Here is a 16,880-nt window from a genome sequence, read left to right as displayed (position 1 = left end):
CTCTCCCAGCTCAAAGTCATTATCCCTCATCCTGGCACTCCCAGCCCTTAGCAAAAGTCCCTCCACAGCTCTTCTGTAGCCCCTACTGGAAGGCTCCTTTAAGGTCTCCCTGCAGCCTTTTCTTCTCCCTCTGAACAGCCCTAACTCTCTCAGCCTGTCCCCAGAGAGGAGGCTCTCCAGCCCTCTGACCATCTTCGTGTCCTCACTCTGGACCCACTCCAGCAGCTCCATGTCCTCCTTGTGCTGGGGGCACCAGAACTGGTTTTCTCCAGCCAAACACAATTCTACATTTACACAGGCAAACAAAGCCCTCCCTTTTGTTAACTACCCATGTCCTGCCCCCGTTTCTGTGACAGAGGAGCTGCTTCCCACAGGATTTACTGGGCTGTGCCAATTACAAAGCAAAAGGCAATTTCTCTGTCACTAACCTCTACAGCATTCCTGGGAGCAGGGCAAACAGCTTCGAGAGAACAGGGCCCATTCCTTGCCGAGGGTTCTCTTCAACACCCAAGCTGTTCTTTTGCTAGGTAAAGGAGAAGGGAAAAAGGTCAGAATATGAAAGTGACAACAACCTCCCATAAAGCTTTGCTGTTTGGAAATACAAGAGCAGCCACTCCTGTGACATTGTCACAAACCTCTGAAACAGCTCCCGGAACAGGAGCCACAGCAAAGGAGAAACTGACAGGCAGCATTAAGCTTAAGCCAGCATCATCATCCCCGTGAGGGCACCTGAACTGCTGGCAGAGCTACCACAAAGTGCAGGCCCAGTAATTAGTGCCCTGCCAGCCTGTGATCAGCAGGAGCAGCCCTCTCAGGAGCCAGCTGATTCCTCATCATTACAGCAAAGAAACAAGAACTGAGCTGTGCTGAGCCCAACCCAGCTGAGCAACCAAAGTTACTGACCACACCTTGCTTGCTCCAGCCCTGGATCTCCTGCCTCTCTCCTCAGAGTTAGAAAACCCTTCCCTCGGAATTTGCAAGTGGATGCACATGACAAAGGGTGCCAATTAAGAGTTCACTCCAGCACATAAATCCACTGAATCAGAGAATGGTTTGGGCTGGAAGGAACCTTCAGGATCATCTAGTTCCAGCCCCCCTGCCACAGGCATGCCCATCTCCAGGGAAGGGACATCCACAACCTCACTGGGCAACCTGTTCCAGTAACCTCACCAATGAGGTCTCCTCAGCCTCCTTTTCTCCAGACTAACCCTTTCCAGTTCAATCAGCCACCAGAGCAGCAGTTCAGGTGTCCCTAGGTCACCACGCACCACACACTGTGGACACACCTGCATTGCTGTACCTGCAGACAGTGTGGGACTCAGCAGACAGCAGCACAACTGAGAAGCTACACTGCTGGCTCCCAGCTCCAAGTCCCTGCACCTTCATGACCCACAGGTCTCTGGCAGCAGCCACATCTATTATTTTCCAAAATCAATTGTCATTCACAAACCAGGGTTCAGTCACCAAACCCACCCCCATCCAGAGCCTACAGAAAGCTCCTCACTGCACTGAAGCTCTTTTTTTGGCTCCAAGAGTTACACCACATCACTTCCACAGATTCTCTCCAAATATAATATTGGGCTGGCCAGCTTGAGCATGACCATGAAAGGCACAAGGGTGCAGAAAGGAAGAGGAGCTCACCTGGAGCCAGTCTGCACCTCTGCAGCACCTCCCAGCACTTCCTGCCAAGCCTAGCAGATGTTTTCTCTCTCAGACAGCTCCCCATTGGCAGGCACTTCACCAAGAGCTTATGGGCTTTCACAGACCCATAGAATGGTCTGGGTTGCAAAGGACTTCCAAAGGTCATCCAGTACAAACCCCTCTGCACTCAGCAGGGACATCCTCCACTGGATCAGGCTGCGCAGAGCCTTGCTGAGCCTCACCCTGAGCATCTCCAGGGATGGGCTCCAACCAACTCCCTGGGCAACCTGTTCCAGTGCTCCATCACCCTCCTGGTGCAGAACGTATTACTAGCACCCAATCTAAATCTGTTCCTCTCATCTCAAACCCTTGCACTCGTCCTGTCCCTGCAGGTCTTTGCAAACAGTCCCTCTGCAGCCTTCTTGTAGCCCATTCAAGAACTGGTAGGCTGCTTCTCCAGGCTGGACAACCCCAGCTCTCTCAGCCTGTCCTTGTAGCAGAGGTGCTCCAGACCCCTGATCCTTCCCGTGGCCTCCTCTGGACTCCCTCCATCAGGTCCATGTCCTTCCTATGCTGAGGGCTCCAGAGCTGGATGCAGCACTCCAGGGGAGGTCTCAGCAGAGCAAAGTGGCAGAATCCTCTCTTTCCATCTGCTGGCCATGCTGCTTTTGATGCAGCTCAGGATCCTTTGGATAATTACAGAAGAATATAAGCCATCTTTTCCCCATCAGGTGACCAATAGCTTTTCTTTTGAGCTGCACAGTGCCTTGGTTCAGCAGATTTGCTATCAGAGCTGCACTTTATCATTATAGGAATCTTTTAGTTAAGATAAAGGATGTAGACAACTGGAGTCTGCCCACTGCTTACTCCAACACTCTTCTTCAGAACTGATGCTGATAAGCTTAAATCAATTCCTCATCATATGCATGGATGATCTGAATAATTCCTCTCAGCTGCCATTGCATGTCCTTGGCACTTCAATCGCTTGCTCACTGTAACATCAAACATTTCCACTCCTGCATCCCACCAAGAGCTTTACTTAGGGCTCTAGATTTATTTCCAGTGTCTCAGTACTTCTGGGCACTGTTTCTAGAGTTTAACAAATCACACAAAATTGGATTGCTACCTTCAGCAGACATCCCACGACATGCTGAGTAACAAATCTCAGCAATCACAAGCCACTTGGTTCTTGCAGAGAACCAAACTGCTCAAGGAAGACCATGAAATCTGATTTTTTTGGTAGACCTCATCTCTGAAATAGAAATACAAATGCTACAGAGACCTCCAGCTTGCCTCACTTCCCTCATTTCAGATAATTTGCAAGTATTCCTCTATGGATAAACTACAGAATGGTAGAATAGTTTGGGTTGGAAAAGCCCTTTAAGATCATCCAGTCCAACCACTCTTTAACTCTGCCAAGGCTGGTGCTAAACAATGTACCTCAAGTAGCTCAATACAGCCCTCTGCAGTCCTGCCATTAGCTCCAGGCTCATCCTCAGTTTCAGTTAATCAGAAGTTACAATTTCCTAACAAAGACTGCAGGCAGACCTACACTTAAAGGTGCCACAGGCGCCTGGCAAAGCAAAGCTCAAGCCAGGCTTTTCCACACTGCACGGTAGGAGGACAGGAGACAACAGCAGAAGGTAACACAAGGCAGGCTCCAACTGCCCAGGAAGAGAAGCGACTTGCCCCCAGCAGGGACCAAATAGGCTGTGCCATTTCCAGCCCTGGAGGAGTTCAGGATCAAACACAGTGCAACTTGGTCCCATCTCACAGCTGTCCCTGCTGTGAGCAGGTGGTTGGACTACAGGCAAGTCAAGGTCTATTCCAACCTGAGAGATCTTGGGAAGATCTTTTGCCTGCTTTCACATCCCAGTGTCCCTTCCTTAACACTCCATGTGGAAAACCAGTTCTTCTCTCCCAAATCTCTCCTAAGTCTGATCAGTCATCTCTACAGTCCTGTCTGCTCCACTCCTTCAAAAACAGGAAGGGAACCACCAGAGGATATCGCTGTCTCTGTGGGCATCTGCTTGGGGTTCAGAAGTCATTAAGTTTGCAGTACAAAATCACAGAACTTTTTTGGTTGGAAAATACCTCCAAGATCATCAAACCTAATATGCAACCCACCACCACCATGGCCATTAAACCATGTCCCCAGCTGCCACAGCCACATGTTTCTTCAACACCTCCAGGGATGGGGACTCCACCACCTCCCTGGGCAGCCTGTGCTAATCCCTGATCACTCTTTCTTCAACACACCCAGTGTGGAGACAGTATTTTGACCTGCAAGAACAACCTTCCTTCATAGCATCACAGAATGGTTTGGAAGAGACCTTGAGGATGATGTAGTTCAAATGCCCACAGGGATGCTACCTCCCACTAGAGCAGCTTACTCAAGGCCCCATCCATCCTGGCTGCCTTTACAAGCATCACAGAGAACCACTGCATGGCAACATTTCAGTGGTCCTACCCAGAGCCAAGCTGAGCCCAGGGTACTGCCCAAAGGCACAAGGCCTGGTGAGCTCTGACATGAGCACAGCTGTCTGCATGCTGCTGTGCTTTAGGTATAGAGGCACTGAAGTCAGCTCTTGCATCTGCATCACAGTCTGCATCTGCATCACAGTCTGCAAGAAACCTCTCCATGGATAACAGAAGGCCTGCAGCTCCCAGCCAGCATTTCCTTACCCAAAAGCCTAGAATCCCCCTGCAGGACTGCATCCACTTCTGGACTCTCCAATATAAGGACATGGAACTGCTGAATAGGGTCCAGAGGAGGCCATAAAGATGATCGGGGGCTGGAGAACCTCTCCTATGCAGACAGGCTGGGAGAGTTGGGGCTGTTCAGCCTGGAGAAGAGAAGGCTCAAGGGAGACCTTAGAGTAGGCTTCCATTGCCTGAGGGGGCTCCAGAAGAGCTGGGGAGGGTCTTTTGACAAGATCTGGGAGTGCCAGGATGAGGGGCAGTGGCTTTGAGCTGGGAGAGAGGAGACTGAGGTTAGAGATGAGGAAGAAATTCTTTGCAGTGAGTGTGGTGGGACACTGGAACAGGTTGTCCAAGGAGGTTGTGGATGTCCCTTTCCTGGGTTGTTCAAGGCCAGGTTGGATGAGGCTTCCTACACAGCAGGAATATGGTATTTTTCATGTCAAAAATCCAGTCATATCTCAGAAGGAAACAGAAATAAGCTTTTTCTTCTTTGTCCCAGTTTTCATCACAAAACCTCTGGCCCCTGTTGCTTTCAGAAGATCTTTCCTCCCTGACACACAGATGAACTGTAGGAAATCTTTCCCCGTGTCTGATTAAGCCCTTCCCATCAATGCTATGTGAAAGCTGCTTTGGATCCAGCATCCCTCAATTCAAACACTCCCTTCCCCTCCTGTGGGGTCTAACTCTGGAACTGGTAAGAAATATTAATATCACCTGAATGGCCTGGCCTTGAAAGGTCATCTTCAAAGGTATTGTAACTGCCTTCTTGACCAATGTTCTACATAGCAGAATTGAAAGCAAAGGAAGCTGCAGCTGGTTTGTACCTGATTGCCTTACTTTTAACCACATTTCTTTGTTGTTTTAGTTTCTTGAGAACAGGCAAAGAAATTTTCTGGTTCACATCACAGATGAGACAGAAAGATAGGGATTAGAAAAGTGAAAGGGTACAGCATACAACCACCTGAAAGGAGGCTGTAACCAGGTGGGGTTGGGCTCTTCTGCCAGGCAGACAGCAACAGAACAAGGAGACACAGTCTCAAGTTGTGGCAGGGGAGGTCTAGGCTGGATGTTAGGAGGAAGTTGTTGCCAGAGAGAGTGATTGTCATTGGAATGGGCTGCCCAGGGAGGTGGTGGAGTCGCTGTCCCTGGAGGTGTTGAAGCAAAGCCTGGATGAGGCACTTAGTGCCATGGTCTAGTTGACTGGACAGGGCTGGGTGCTAGGTTGGACTGGATGAGCTTGGAGGTCTTTTCCAACCTCGTTGATTCTATGATTCTATTCTATCTGTAAGGAGTCTAGTGGAAGGTGACCCTGCACATGGCAGGGGGTTGCAACCAGATGATCCTCAAGGTTTTTACCCGCCCAAACTGTTCTGTGATTCTACGAGCAAGGCTTTACAGCGTGCACAGCACCAAGCCACTTGCTCAGTAGGTGTGAAAGCAAACTGAGGGCAGCAGGCAAAGAAGCAACAGCCCCCCAGGTGCCTGGCCAGCCAGGCTGCACACAGCTCTCAGTAGCACACCTGCCCCAGGCTCAGCAAAGCAGGTTTAGGCTGTGCCACACAGCTGCTGTCCAGCTCACCCCGGGGAGCACAGCAAACGGATTTACAGAACAGCCTACGTTTGTGGGTTCCCAGCTGGCAGGTTTGGTCCCCGTTGTACAGAAAAGATGTGGAAAGTGTCCAGAAAATGGCCAGGAAAATGATCAGAGGCCTAGCAGCCCTGCTATGTGAGGAAAGGCTGAGAGAGTTGAGTTTGGTCAGCCTGGAGAAGAGAAGGATTGCAGGAGACCTTCTCACCACGGACCAGTACAGAAAGGGTAGCGACTCTCTTTGGACAAGAAGTGCCATGGCACAGACAAGGGGTGATGGGGACAAGTTACTGCTGAGGAGATTCCCATGGGGCTCCAGAGGAAAATGTTTCCCCATGAGCACAGTCAGACACTGGAACCATCTCCCAAGGGAAGCAGAGGAGTCTCCTACACTGGACAGTTTAAGGCTCAGCTTGCCAGGGTGCTGAGCCAGCTTACTTCAACCCTGGCATGACCTAAAAATATTGGAGCAGATGATTCTTGGGGGTCACTCCCAACCTGGCATTCTAGGATTTTCTGAAAGGAAAAGAAATAACAAAACAAAACCCAAACATCCAACCAAAAAAGCCCAATCCACAAGCAAAAACAACCCAGATTTGTGTGCTTCTGACAGCATGAGAACATGAACTTGTAACTCTTGGCCTGAGCTTCAGCACAGGCCATCTGCAGCAGCCTTTCACTGGGATCCAAGGAAATGCCTTTGCTTACACAGCCATCAAGTACCAAGCAATCTGACCCCTCTCTAGGTCTCTCACTTCCCATAAGGAGCCAGAGCAATTTGATTTTGCAGCACGCTGACTAAACCCAAACAAGTCCCTGCCTTGCTGGCATTGGAGACTGAAGAAAACAGCAGCACAGAGAAGAAAATAAACCTTGGTCACAAATGAAGCTGGAAGGGAAGGAATACAAAGAAAACAAAACAAGGCAGCAGGCAGAAGACAAGCAGCTGGTGCTTGGGGACTAGGAAGGACCTCAGCTCTACAATAACAGGATCAGTTGCATAATCCCTGCTGCCTGAAAGGTTATACAATGTCCACTCTTGTGGCTAGGAAAACAAATCAGCAACCCAAAAGTCCTTTTAGAGCACAGCAGCTAAAAAATGATAGAGCAGGTGTGAAACCCTACTGAGAACAGGCCCTCTGCAGCTTCAAACATCACCTTTTAGCCTGCTGGAACAAGCAGCCAACTAAAACCATCTTCTTTCCCTTAAAAGCAACATGTCCAAAGGTCACTGCCAAGCCACAGGAATTCACCACCTGCCTTCCCAGCCCTGCTCTCAGAAATATGCTGCAGAAAGCTGTCTCTGAGGCTGCTGCACATGGGTCCTCTCCTGTTGCTGCACAACTCTGTGACTTCTGCCACCATCACAACATCAGAACAGGAATCACAGGACAGAATCCTAGAACTGATTGGAAAAGCACTTGAAGATCATTGAGTCCAACCATTCTCTAATTCTGCCAAGGCTGGAGCTAAACCATGTCACTCAGCACCACATCTCTGCCTCCTTCAAACACTGCCAGGGATGGGCATTCAACAGCCTCCCTGGGCAGCCTCTTCCAACCTGTGAGAACCCTGTCAGGGAAGAAGTTTCTTCTGATGTCTAATCTAAACCTCCATGGGGCAGTTTCTGACCATTTCTTATCACTCATTACTAGGCAGAAGAGACCAACCCCTACCTCAATGCAACCTTCTTTACGGAGTTGTAGAGAGCAAGGAGGTCTCTCCTTTGCCTCCTCTTCTCCACACTAAACACCAGATCCTGCTCTTCAGACCCTTCATCAGCTTTCTTGCCATTCTCGGGACCTCCTTCAGCCTCTGAATGTCCTTCTTGGAGTGAAGGCCCCAAATCTGAACCCAGGACTCAAGGTATGGCCTCACCAGTGCTGAGCCCAAGGGCACAATCACTGTTCTGGTCCTGCTGGCTTCATTATTGCTGATAGAAGCCACAATGCTGGTGGCCTTCTTGGACACCTGGGCACACACTGGCTCATGTTCAGCTGCTGTCAACCAACACCCCCAGGTCTTTCTCTGCCAGGCAGTTTCCAGCCACTCTGCCATAAGCCTGGGGTTCTCATGGGATTGTTGTGACCCAGGTGCAGGACCCAGCTCTTGGCCTTGTTAAACCTCATCCCATTGGCCTCAGCCCATGGATCCAGCCTGTCCCAATCTGTCTGTAGAGCCTTCCTACCCTCCAGCACATAAAAACTGCCTCCCAGCTTCCTGATCTTCCTGGATCTCCTCGACTGAATCACTGATCTTAAAGAGCCCTGAGCAACACCACTGGTAATTGGCCACCAACCGGAGTTAAATCCATTCCCTCCACTCACTAGGCCTGACCATCAAGCCAGCTTTTAACGCAGCTAAGTGTTAACTTGTCCAAGCCATAAACTACCAAATCCTCCAACCACAGCCCTGATTCTGCTCCTGGACCATTCTGCAGATACAGAACTGGCAAAACGTTGATAAGAGACAAATCAACCCACAGGGAAGGACATGGCAGAACCAGCAGGAAGGAAGTCTTCCTGAGTGGCTATGGGTTGTGCAGACCTGCAAGCTGTGTTACCACCCAGAGTGAAGGTGAAGTTCTTCTCAAGAAGATGCCACAGGCTGATGAAGAGGTAGTGGATTTTAGCTTGCAACACAGAGTCTATAAAGACAATTCTAGTCCAATTACAGCTTGCTTGGTAAGGATTTGGACCAACCAAACAAGTGTTTTAACTCCTCATCTACGCTCTGCCTTTCTCTGTGATTAAGTCCTCTCTGCTCCAAGCATTGGCCATTTGGTTCTCTCACCTCTGGGTCAGAAGGTTTCTATCTTCCCACCATCACTTGGGCTCACAGCCCAATGCTGCTGCACTGCAGAGTCAGCAGTGCCATGATGCAGCAATACTCCTGAATTTCCTGGCCATGGGAGCATGTGGCAGACCCTGAAAGCCACCCAGAGACAACCCAGAGGCCTCACGGCGAGAGGCTGGGGTCTGATTTCAGAAGCAGTGCCCAGGTCCCTGCAGCACTCCCCAAGCCCCCACATTGCCACGTGGGTGCAGCACATTTCCAACCCCACTTCTTGTTTTCCCCTCTGTCCACACCAGGGATTCCTGCAGGCGGCAATAATCCAATCCTTAAAGCCCTTCCTGTGAACACGCTCCAGAGCAGAGTGGCTTTCTCCACAAGGTCTCAGCTCTGAAGGAAATTAAGCCACTTACCTTTCCTAATGCTTCTGCAACAACTCAGAACCTGCAATAATGACCTGCTCTGCAAGAAGTGCTCCTTTACACCAACTGCAGCAGCAGCTCCCTCGCTCCTCTCCTGGCTCTCAGGCAAATGCTGTGAATGATTCCCACATTCAGGACTCAGGGGAGACATTTCACCTGTTCAAAGAGCAGTGCAACTCCAGCCCACTCTTAAGCCACTTCTCTACACTGGGACAGCTGCTGCAGACCATGACCACGATGCCCTTCCTTGTAAAGAAGACAAGACTGACCATGCCATCCAGCTCCCTCATTCTTGTTGAAGAAGAAGCAGAAAAGCCACCAGCATGAAGTGCTCCAAGGCTCCCCACATGCCCTGTTCATACATTTCCTTATGAGAGAGATACCCAAATGCTAAAAACAAAGCCAGTCAGAAAGCTCACAGCTGAGCTTCCCTGGCTGCTAACTCTGCTCCCCACTAGGGCACAGGGAAGTGGTTCGCAGAAAGATGTGGTTTAGTTAATTCACAGAATGGTTTGGGTTGGAAGAGATTCTGAGGATTATCCAGTTTCAACTCCCCTGCCATGGGCAAGGACACCCTCCCACTAGCCCAGGTTGCTCAAGGCCCCATCCAACTTGGCCTTCAACACCTCAAGGGAGGGGGCAGCCACAACCTCCCTGGACAAACTGTTTCAGTGTCTCACCACCCTCATTCTAAAGAACTTCTTCCTCATCTCCAGTCTCAGTATGCCCTTCTCAAGCTACAATCCATTCCCTCTTGCTCTAGCACTATGTGCCAGTTTGAGCCTAGCTATAATGTTTTGGTGAGAAGAACTAGACTATAGGCTGTGGAAGGAAAACAAGGCTGATGTCTACCTCACTCATTGGCTTGCTGAGATGCATAAGAACAAGAATCAAAACATAGATAAGGCACAACTACTCCTGTTGGGGAGCTCCAAGCTGCATCTCTCTAGCCTCTCTGACTAATCCACTTTGCTTCCTAACCCCCTGGCAGAACCTCCATTTTTCCTTGGGACTGGGGTAAGGTTTAGAGGGGTAGGGGGAAAGTGAAGGGGCAGTTGGGAGCCCCTCCTGGGGACTCAGGTTTCTGGGAGGGCTGTTGTGTTTCTGTATTACCTTATACCTTGTATATTTCTGTCTATAACTGTATATATACTGTAAATATCTGCTTGTATATTGTGCTAACTGTAAATAATAAGCTTCACTCAATTTCCAGAGCCAGCCAAGTCTAGTCTGGGTGATTTCCAAAGTGTGGGGGGGCAGGGAACACCCAAACCACCACACACTACAAACCCTTCTAGAAAGTCCCTCCTCAGTTTGCTTGTAGCCCCCTGAGGTACTGGAAGGTACAGGTACCTTTGGGTACTGGAACTCACACATATGAAGAAAATCAATCTCAGTGGCTCACTTTTTAGGTGTTCAGTGTGATCTGTAATGAATGAATTCCTGACAGCATGATCTTCAAATCAGCATCTCAAGTAAAGGTAATCAAGTCCTGCCAAAGGCAATGATTTTCCTCCCAGGGCCATAATGGCAACCTGCACATCTAGCTTGGGTTTGGGCACTTGGAGCTACACACTTGGAAGGACAAACCCCACCCTCTGTGTGGCTCAGTGGCCAAGCAGGGTTTTTTTTTTCCACTATCAAATACTCCAAGTCTGTAACCTGCTTTTGTAAAGCAGAATGGACACACAACTTAAATTAAATTAGACTCACTGCAAAACCCCCTCCTAAGCCACTAAGCTTTTTGCATGCAGGTAATTTGTCTGCAGGCTTTGCAAATGTAATTATGATTCATTCCAAGTCCCAAAAAATCATCCCAGTCAAATTTAAAATGATCTTTTTGGTCAAAAGGGGAAGAGAGACCAAACTAGAGGAAATAAATTTAGTTTACATCACTCTAAGGGGTTTCCCTTATCAGTGAAGTAGAAAAACTGACAAACCTGAGTGGATGATTTCTGGATAAAGGAGGGAAAAACAGGAGACACATCCACAAGACATGAAGTGAGATGCCAAATGGAATTCAGACCACAGCTTTGTGGCTGCACAAGTCTTGCAAATCCATTTACTTAGCCCAATAGCAGCTCAAATGCCCATGTTCAAACCTGCTTATTACTGAATTAGAAGCTAAAAGCTGGGTTTGGAAAGAGGAAAATACCTGTCTTTTGTTTTTCTATTTAAAGCTTGAAAAGGCTTTTCCGTGCTTTGTCAGCAGCACACTGAAGGAAATCCCAAAGCTCACCATGTGGTGGCCTAAAAAGAGCACAAACACAACATCTCCTCAACCTGCCAAGCCTCAACAGCTGCTCCCTACCCAGCCAAGGAAAACTTTCATCTTTACATCATCCATCCCTGGAGGTGTTCAAGAAAAGACTGGATGAGGCATTTAGTACCATGGTCTAATGACTGGATAGGGCTGGGGGATAGGTTGGACTGGATGAGCTTGGAGGTCTCTTCCAGCCTGGTTGATTCTATGATTCTATCATCCCAGTCCAGATGATTTAAGAATCTGACAGAAAAACAAAATTAGGGGCTTAGGTAGCTTGCATAAAACTGAAGTTTTTTAACTCACTGATGACCACAGACAAAAAGAAGTCACTCCAAATTCTCTGAATCTCAATCAGGTGTGCTGAGCTCAAATGATCTCTGCAAGTGGACGCTGTAAGAGAAGCAACAGCAGAAGACTCAAGTCTAAGAAACTAGCAATAATATTTAGAATGTCAGTGATAGCCTGGATTTAAATGAACAGCAATTATCAGAAGCTTAGGGGGGGAATTAAACTATATTCAGTCTTCAGTGTATTCTCCCTGTGACCATAGAGTGGGTTGGGTTGGAAGGGACCTTAAAGATCATCTAGTTCCAACTCTCTGATTTTTAATCATACTTAATGAGATCTAAATTTCAATAAGGGCAGGAGGGGAGTTGAGTTTTTGAGAGAAGGGTCTGAATGTATCAGCCCCACATTGCTGTCTGAGGTTCTTCTCTGTGCTCTGAAGCATTTCCAGGATGCCACTGGAGGGATCCTCTGATGCAATCTTCTCCCCAAGTAATATTTTGGCATGAATCCAAAGCATTTGCTTTAAACCTGAATCCCAGCAGAATGTACCAGCAATGGACCTGTAGAAAGGCCACAAGCCAGTTTTGAAAGAAGAATTTTCTTTCAAGGGAAGATCTGAAGGGATGTACAATTGAGATCATGACACACAGAAGTTAAAAAGGACCTGCCAGCACACTCCAGAGCAGCAGCCAGGCCAGCTGGGTGCTCTGGCAGACCAGCACACATGCTGTCTCCTTTTGTGCACTCCAGGAGCCCAGCTTTGTGCAAGAGCAGAATACTAAACCAAACCACTTCAGGCACCTCCAGAAGCAACTGCAACACGTTCCAGCCCCTGAGGAGCAGACCCTGCAAGAGAAATACTGCCTGTGAACCAGAGATGGGTCACTAACCTGGCCTCTCTTGCTTGTGGCATGCTGGTACATTCCATCCTCTGCCTGTCCCCTTGTCGGCGCTTGGCTTGGGAGCAGCCAAAGTGCTGAACACGATGTTGGTAATGCAGAGTGCACCTTCAGGCAGCATCTCCTGCTCTGCCAAGCCTTGCTGACACCCAAAGAAAGCCAGCAACTGTGCCACCCAGCCAGAGGGGCCCCAAAGGGACTGGCAACAAGGGAGCTGTTACCTTCCTTCTGCAACGCTAAGCAGTGAGAATGCAAGCAGGGAGGGAGGCAGGGAGGCAAACTCGGGGTAACTGAAGAGCAAACAGTGTCAGGAGGGGAAAACAAATATTCCATCCCACAATCCCCAAACCTTTTCCTCCAATTAAAAGCAGGAACAAAAGCTCTGTCAACATCCACCTAAGGCCAACTGCTGCTATTGCCTAAGCTGAAGAAGGATAAAAGGATTGTTGTATGTTGGCTGCTGTTATCTCAGGATAGCAGATCCACTAGGATAGCTTCTCTAGAAAGCTCAGAATGGAAATGGTCTTCTAAGGACTGCTACAATGGCATTGCTTTGTCTCCACCTCTATCTTCCAGCCCTGTTGACAACACAACCAGCATAAAGGAAATCAAAATTAAACAGTTTTTGTACTGGGAAGCCCTCATTTTCCCAATAGTTTAATGGTTCCAGAATAGAAAATCCTAAACACTCCCAACAACAAAACAAAACAGCACCAAAACCCACCCCAAAACAACAGTAATCAAACCCCAGTAAACAAGCAAACAATTCCAAACACCCCCAGCTGCCTCCAAGCCCTCACCTACCAAGGAATGACATTTCTACCATTTTGAGACTGAATTCCAAGTGACTGTGAGGACATTGTTTAGGCAAGCTGCATTAGGTCACATTTTCCAAGTATCCTCCTCAGCCATTTACAGTTGCTGCCTCCCCTCCATTATTAAACTGACTGGGTTGAGCTAACCAAAGCTCAGCATTGTTAAACCAAGCTCAGCAACTTCAATGTAATCACATTAAAGGCACACAGGCAATATGCCTGTAAAAATATGGGGTCAGGCTGAGAGTTGAGGCTGTTCAGTCTGGAGAGGAGAAGGCTCCATGGAGACCTTATTGTGGCCTTCCAGTATCTGAAGAGGGCTACAAGAAAGCTGTGAGGGACTTCTTAGGGTATCAGGTAGTGATAGGACTAGGGGGGAATGGAGCAAAACTAGAAGTAGGTAGATTCAGATTGGATGCTAGGAAGTTCTTCACCATGAGGGTGGTGAGACCCTGGAACAGGTTGCCCAGGGGAGGTGGTGGAAGCCTCACTCCTGGGTTTTAAGGCCAGGCTGGATGTGGCTCTGAGCAACCTGATCTAGTGCGTAGCGTCCCTGCCCATGGCAGGGGGGTTGGAACTGGATGATCCTTGAGGTCCCTCCCAGCCCAAACAATTCTACAATTCTATATATGAACAGAAGCCAGTGATTCATGGACCTGGACAGAAATGCAGCAAGGACACATGCTAACTGCTGCCTGACACCAGCACTTGGGGCTCTTGTAGATAAGGCACCTTCTACTGTTCTCCAGTACAGTTATGTGCTAGGAGCCACAGCAGAAAGAAGGAACGGGAGTACACAAAGCACAAATTACAACAGAACAGCCATGAAGCCCATGGCAACATGAATTATGTGAGCCTGGGATGCAGTGGGAGGCACCTTTGAGTTGGGGAAGACAGGTGGGGAAGGAGGAGAGAGTTTCAGAGCAGGCAAGAAATATTACTCTTACTGTCTCTGCTGACAGACTACCCTTGGACACCTAAAGGTCACTCCTGGTAAGGGCTCTTCAGCTCAAGAGGGGAACTAGAATAAAAATAAAGACTGCCAATCACTTCAAGGTATTTTATTTGTCACTGAAAGCTAAATTCATTACTGAAGGTGAAGAGGAAGCATAAAAGAGACTGGGCCATCCTCTCTGTCTGGAGATCATATTTATATAGCACAGGGCTCTCTGCCCCAATGGAAAGTGGCATTACAACAGAGACTGGATAGCCAGCAAACTCACTTTCAGGCTGGAAATAAAACCTTGTAGGAGAAGGATAATTGGCCAGCAGAGCAGACTCTTAACCATGTCAGATTTCCCCTTAAATCAGAGGCACTCATTCTACAGGACATGTTTCCAAAAGAGACACATCCATTCAATTAAAAGCTGTTGCAACCAATGCCCTGCTGATGTGCAAGGACAGTCATCTCCCACTGTAAAAACCTTTGGCATCGTCCAAAGATCACCACTGAAGCAGCAGATCTTTCCAGAGACAGTTGTTTTTAACTCCAAAAGGACACCCCAGTGAGCAGGTGTCAGGCACTCTAATAACACTGCTGCACTACACACAGCTCTCATGCCCTGCTTTGCAATGTCCTTTCTCTCTCTCCTCCTCCTTTTGTATGCATTTTTATTGAAAAAAAAATCATTAGCTTTTATTCCTCCAGATGAATCAGCAGGGCCTGCAGAACACACAGCAGAAAGCAAGAATAGTCTCTGAAGAGCTTATACATTGTGAGACAGCACTGGCTTTTTAGTGAAGTCTTGCCATCTTCTTCCCTGCCTTGTTCCCAACACTCTGGTAGGTCTTAGGATTCCCACCACAGGAAGGCTGACTGCAAATGATACAAAGGGTGAGAAGCTTACTTATTAGTGAGAAGCTTTACTTATTAGCATCAAAAGACTCCAGCAAAAGAATGAAAGTGAGGCTGAAAACACCACTCTTTTTCTGTAAGAGAGAAATGAGGAGAAGCACTAACACAAGACAGGCAAGTTGTGACCTGTCACTGGTTGTCAGCTCATCAATAAAAGGGGCAGGCACTGAAAATGGAAAGCAGAAAGCTGGAAAAATAAATTAGGAGAAACTTCTGCTTAACAGCTAGAAGACCAGATGGAGAGTAGTGACAAGTGGTGTCCCTCAGGGGGTCCATACTGGGACCTGTGCTGTTTAATATTTTTATCAATGCTACAGACAGCAGGATCGAGGGCACCAGCAGCAAGCTTGCAGATGGCACCAAGCTGAGTGGTGCTGTCCATATGCCAGAGGGACAGGATGGCATCCAGAGGGACCTGGACGAGCTGGAGAGGTGTGCGCAGGTGAACCTCATGAGGTTCAAGAAGAGCAAGTGCAGGGTCCTGCACCTGGGCCAGAACAATCCTCACTATCAATACAGGCTGGGGGACAGGGGATAGAAAGCAGCCCTGGGAAAAAGGACTTGGGGGTGCCAGTGGGGGAAAAGCTGGACAGGGGCAGGCAGTGTGAGCTGGCAGTACAGAAGGCCAATAGCAGAGTGGGCAGAGCTGGAGAGAGGGGATTCTGCTGAGACCTCACCTGCAGTGCTGTGTCCAGCTCTGCAGGCCTCAATACAGGAAAGACATGGACCTGATAGGAAGGCCAGAGACACCTCGTGCAAGACCAGCTTGCTCAAGGCCCCAGCCAACACTTACAGGTTTGGAGACTCCACAACTTCTCTGGGCAACCTGTGCCTATGCCTTACCCTATGCCTCATGGAGAAGAATTCCTTCCTTCTGCCTCCTCTCAATCCAGCTTCACTCAGTTCAAAGCCATTGCCCCTTGTCCTATCACTCCGTGCCTTTGTAACAAGTCCCTCTCCAGCTCTCCTGCAGCCCCTTTCAAATCCTGGAGGGCTGCTCTAAGGTCTCCCCAGAGCCTTCTCCAGGACAAACAGCCCTAGCCCCCTCAGCCTGTCCTCACGGCACAGGTGCTCCAACCCTTGGACCACTTTAATGCCCTCCTCTGGACCCTCTCTAACAGCTCAATGTCCTTTTCTTCTGTCTCTCTCAACACAGCCCAGCCTAATCATTCTTCTAACACTGCCTGAAGAGAGAGCTGGAGGGCAACAGAAAACTTACTTTTTAGCCCACCACTGAATCACAGTGAAGAGGGAAAAACTAATTCCTCATGGCTCGTTTGCCAGACTGGGATTTTTGTCCTTTTCCCACTTAATTGTTGTTACCAAAGAAACTGGGGGAGGAGGGGAGGGGACCTATTCTGTGCATTTACTTTTTACTGGTGGAGGTTACTTGATAACTGGCAAGCTGGCTGCAGCCGTAGAAGCAGTCATTAACAAGAAGGGGGAAAGAAAAAGGTCAAGGATTCTTGGCAAAATGACTCTGCAAAACTCTTCAGGATGTCCACACACAAATACCTCTTGCCCAGCAGCAATACTCAGATTAATGAGAAAATAACAGACAAATAAACAGAAGTCTTTGTCAGGCCTCTGTTCCCCATCCATGTAGACAA

At 48.5% G+C, this 16,880-nt stretch overlaps 1 protein-coding gene across 5 annotated transcripts in view; it reads right to left on the bottom strand.

Annotated features, from left to right (window-relative positions):
• The window catches only part of WDFY3 (WD repeat and FYVE domain containing 3), a 165,453-nt gene that overhangs the window by 130,719 nt on the left and 17,854 nt on the right, over positions 1–16,880 (bottom strand). For 4 of the 5 annotated variants that reach the window (XM_064149629.1, XM_064149628.1, XM_064149631.1 and 1 more), the window contains one exon: positions 429–523. The exons of the other annotated variant lie outside the window; for it this stretch is intronic. The gene's annotated coding sequence lies outside the window, so the exon portion shown is untranslated. The remainder of the gene's footprint in view (positions 1–428; positions 524–16,880) is intronic. 5 annotated transcript variants of the gene reach the window in all.

This window comes from Pogoniulus pusillus, chromosome 10 (assembly GCF_015220805.1).
Source record: "Pogoniulus pusillus isolate bPogPus1 chromosome 10, bPogPus1.pri, whole genome shotgun sequence".
NCBI classification, from domain to species: domain Eukaryota; kingdom Metazoa; phylum Chordata; class Aves; order Piciformes; family Lybiidae; genus Pogoniulus; species Pogoniulus pusillus.
This window is presented reverse-complemented; position numbering and strand designations above follow the sequence as displayed.